This window comes from Lolium perenne, chromosome 5 (genome assembly GCF_019359855.2).
Source record: "Lolium perenne isolate Kyuss_39 chromosome 5, Kyuss_2.0, whole genome shotgun sequence".
Classification (NCBI taxonomy): Eukaryota; Viridiplantae; Streptophyta; class Magnoliopsida; order Poales; family Poaceae; genus Lolium; species Lolium perenne.
This window is the reverse complement of record NC_067248.2, coordinates 177,251,431-177,256,651: the sequence shown is the minus strand read 5'-3', so window position 1 is coordinate 177,256,651 and position 5,221 is coordinate 177,251,431.

Below are 5,221 nucleotides of genomic sequence, written 5' to 3'. Positions count from 1 at the left end.
AGGGCCGCGCGGCCAAGGGCCAGGCCGCGCCGCCCTAGGGTGTCACCACCTCGTGGCCCCACTTCGTCTCCTCTTCGGACTTCTGGAAGCTTCGTGGCAAAATAGGACCCTGGGCGTTGATTTCGTCCAATTCCGAGAATATTTCCTTACTAGGATTTCTGAAACCAAAAACAGCAGAAAACAGCAACTGGCACTTCGGCATCTTGTTAATAGGTTAGTTCCAGAAAATGCACGAATATGACATAAAGTGTGCATAAAACATGTAGATAACATCAATAATGTGGCATGGAACATAAGAAATTATCGATACGTCGGAGACGTATCAGCATCCCCAAGCTTAGTTCTGCTCGTCCCGAGCAGGTAAAACGATAACACAGATAATTTTTGGAGTGACATGCCATCATAACCTTGATCATACTATTTGTAAAGCATATGTAGTGAATGCAGCGATCAAAACAATGTATATGACATGAGTAAACAAGTGAATCATAAAGCAAAGACTTTTCATGAATAGCACTTCAAGACAAGCATCAATAAGTCTTGCATAAGAGTTAACTCATAAAGCAATAATTCATAGTAAAAGCATTGAAGCAACACATAGGAAGATTAAGTTTCAGCGGTTGCTTTCAACTTATAACATGTATATCTCATGGATAATTGTCAACATAGAGTAATATAATAAGTGCAATAAGCAAGTATGTAGGAATCAATGCACAGTTCACACAAGTGTTTGCTTCTTGAGGTGGAGAGAAATAGGTGAACTGACTCAACAATGAAAGTAAAAGAATGGTCCTCCATAGAGGAAAAGCATCGATTGCTATATTTGTGCTAGAGCTTTGATTTTGAAAACATGAAACAATTTTGTCAACGGTAGTAATAAAGCATATGTATCATGTAAATTATATCTTACAAGTTGCAAGCCTCATGCATAGTATACTAATAGTGCCCGCACCTTGTCCTAATTAGCTTGGACTACCGGATCATCACAATGCACATGTTTTAACCAAGTGTCACAAAGGGGTACCTCTATGCCGCCTGTACAAAGGTCTAAGGAGAAAGCTCGCATTGGATTTCTCGCTATTGATTATTCTCAACTTAGACATCCATACCGGGACAACATAGACAACAGATAATGGAATCCTCTTTTATGCATAAGCATGTAATCAACAATTAATAATTTTCTCATATGAGATTGAGGATGTATGTCCAAAACTGAAACTTCCACCATGGATCATGGCTTTAGTTAGCGGCCCAATGTTCTTCTCTAACAATATGCATGCTTAACCATAAGGTGGTAGATCGCTCTTACTTCAGACAAGACGAACATGCATAGCAACTCACATGAAATTCAACAAAGAGTAGTTGATGGCGTCCCCAGTGAACATGGTTATCGCACAACAAGCAATTTAATAAGAGATAAAGTGCATAATTACATATTCAATACCACAATAGTTTTTAAGCTATTTGTTCCATGAGCTATATATTGCAAAGGTGAATGATGGAATTTTAAAGGTAGCACTCAAGCAATTTACTTTGGAATGGCGGAAAATACCATGTAGTAGGTAGGTATGGTGGACACAAATGGCATAGTGGTTGGCTCAAGTATTTTGGATGCATGAGAGGTATTCCCTCTCGATACAAGGTTTAGGCTAGCAAGGCTTATTTTGAAACAAACACAATGATGAACCGGTGCAGCAAAACTCACATAAAAGACATATTGTAAACATTATAAGACTCTACACCGTCTTCCTTGTTGTTCAAACTCAATACTAGAAATTATCTAGACCTTAGAGAAACCAAATATGCAAACCAAATTTTAGCATGCTCTATGTATTTCTTCATTAATGGGTGCAAAGTATATGATGCAAGAGCTTAAACATGAGCACAACAATTGCCAAGTATCACATTACCCAAGACATTATAGCAATTTACTACATGTATCATTTTCCAATTCCAACCATATAACAATTTAACGAAGAAGAAACTTCGCCATGAATACTATGAGTAGAGCCTAAGGACATACTTGTCCATATGCTACAGCGGAGCATGTCTCTCTCCCATACAGTGAATGCTAGGATCCATTTTATTCAAACAAAACAAAAACAAAAACAAACCGACGCTCCAAGCAAAGCACATAAGATGTGATGGAATAAAAATATAGTTTCAGGGGAGGAACCTGATAATGTTGTCGATGAAGAAGGGGATGCCTTGGGCATCCCCAAGCTTAGACGCTTGAGTCTTCTTAGAATATGCAGGGGTGAACCATCGGGGCATCCCCAAGCTTAGAGCTTTCACTCTCCTTGATCATGTTGCATCATACTCCTCTCTTGATCCTTGAAAACTTCCTCCACACCAAACTTAGAACAACTCATTAGAGGGTTAGCGACAATAAAAATTAACATGTTCAGAGGTGACACAATCATTCTTAACACTTCTGGACATTGCATAAAGCTACTGGACATTAATGGATCAAAGAAATTCATCCAACATAGCAAAAGAGGCAATGCGAAATAAAAGGCAGAATCTGTCAAAACAGAACAGTTCGTATTGAAGAATTTTATCGAGGCACCAGACTTGCTCAAATGAAAATGCTCAAATTGAATGAAAGTTGCGTACATATCTGAGGATCACTCACGTAAATTGGCATAATTTTCTGAGTTACCTACAGAGAAAACAGCCCAGATTCGTTACAGCAAAGAAATCTGTTTCTGTGCAGTAATCCAAATCTAGTATGAACTTTTCTATCAACGACTTTACTTGGCACAACAAAACACTAAACTAAGATAAGGAGAGGTTGCTACAGTAGTAAACAACTTCCAAGACACAAAATAAAAACCAAGTACTGTAGGTAAAAACATGGGTTGTCTCCCATAAGCGCTTTTCTTTAACGCCTTTCAGCTAGGCGCAGAAAGTGTGTATCAAGTATTATCAAGAGACGAAGTGTCAACATCATAATTTGTTCTAATAATAGAATCATAAGGTAACTTCATTCTCTTTCTAGGGAAGTGTTCCATACCTTTCTTGAGAGGAAATTGATATTTAATATTACCTTCCCTCATATCAATGATAGCACCAACGGTTCGAAGAAAAGGTCTTCCCAATATAATGGGACAAGATGCATTGCATTCAATATCCAAGACAACAAAATCAACGGGGACAAGGTTATTGTTAACGGTAATGCAAACATTATCAACTTTCCCCAAAGGTTTTTTTGTAGAATGATCAGCAAGATTAACATCCAAATAACAATTTTTCAGCGGTGGCAAGTCAAGCATATTATAAATTTTCTTAGGCATAACAGAAATACTTGCACCAAGATCACATAAAGCATTACAATCAAAATCTTTAATCTTCATCTTAATGATGGGCTCCCAACCATCCTCTAGCTTTTTAGGAATAGAGGCTTCGCGCTCTAGTTTCTCTTCTCTAGCTTTTATGAGAGCATTTGTAATATGTTGCGTGAAAGCCAAATTTATAGCACTAGCATTAGGACTTTTAGCAAGTTTTTGTAAGAACTTTATAACTTCAGAGATGTGGCAATCATCAAAATTCAAACCATTATAATCTAAAGCAATGGGATCATCATCCCCAATGTTGGAAAAAATTTCAGCAGCTTTATCACAGGCAGTTTCAGCAGTTTTAGCAGTTTCGGGCAGTTTCTCGCGCTTTGCATTAGAAGTGGAAACATTGCTAACACCAATTCTTTTATTATTATTAGTAGGAGGTGCAGCAACATGTGTAGCATTAGCATTACTAGTGGTGGTAATAGTCCAAACTTTAGCTACATTCTTCTCTTTAGCTAGTTTTTCATTTTCTTTTGTATCCCACCTAGCACGTAATTCGGCCATCAATCTTATATTCTCATTAATTCTAACTTGGATGGCATTTGCTGTAGTAACAATTTTATTTTCAATATCCCTATTAGGCATAACTTTCGATTTCAAAAGATCTACATCAGCAGCAAGACTATCGACTTTAGAAGCAAGTATATCAATTTTCCCAAGCTTTTCTTCAACAGATTTGTTAAAGGCAGTTTGTGTACTAATAAATTCTTTAAGCATGGCTTCAAGTCCAGGGGGTGAACTCCTATTATTGTTGTAAGAATTCCCATAAGAATTAGCATAACCGTTACCATTATTATAAGGATATGGCCTATAGTTATTACTAGAATTGTTCCGGTAAGCATTGTTGTTGTTGAAATTATTATTTTTAATGAAATTCACATCAACATGTTCTTCTTGTGCAACCAATGAAGCTAACGGAACATTATTAGGATCAATATTAGTCCTATCATTCACAAGCATAGACATAATAGCATCAATCTTATCACTCAAGGAAGAGGTTTCTTCGACAGAATTTACCTTCTTACCTTGTGGAGCTCTTTCCGTGTGCCATTCAGAGTAGTTGATCATCATATTATCAAGAAGCTTTGTTGCTTCACCAAGAGTGATGGACATAAAGGTACCTCCAGCAGCTGAATCCAATAAATTCCGCGAAGAAAAATTTAGTCCTGCATAGAAGGTTTGGATGATCATCCAAGTAGTCAGTCCATGGGTTGGGCAATTTTTAACCAAAGATTTCATTCTTTCCCAAGCTTGAGCAACATGTTCAGTATCTAATTGTTTAAAATTCATTATGCTACTCCTCAAAGATATAATTTTAGCAGGGGGATAATATCTACCAATAAAAGCATCCTTGCATTTAGTCCAGGAATCAATACTATTCTTAGGCAGAGATAGCAACCAATCTTTAGCTCTTCCTCTTAATGAGAAAGGGAACAATTTTAGTTTAATAATGTCACCATCTACATCTTTATATTTTTGCATTTCACATAGTTCAACAAAATTATTAAGATGGGCAGCAGCATCATCAGAACTAACACTGTAAAATTGCTCTCGCATAACAAGATTTAGTAAAGCAGGTTTAATTTCAAAGAATTCTGCTGTAGTAGCAGGTGGAGCAATAGGTGTGCATAAGAAATCATTATTATTTGTGGTTGTGAAGTCACACAACTTAGTATTTTCAGGGGTAGCCATTTTAGCAACAGTAAATAAAGCAAACTAGATAAAGTAAATGCAAGTAACTAATTTTTTTGTGTTTTTGATATAGCAAACAAGATAGCAAATAAAGTAAAACTAGCAACTAATTTTTTTGTATTTTGATTTAGTGCAGCAAACAAAGTAGTAAATAAAACTAAGCAAGACAAAAACAAAGTAAAGAG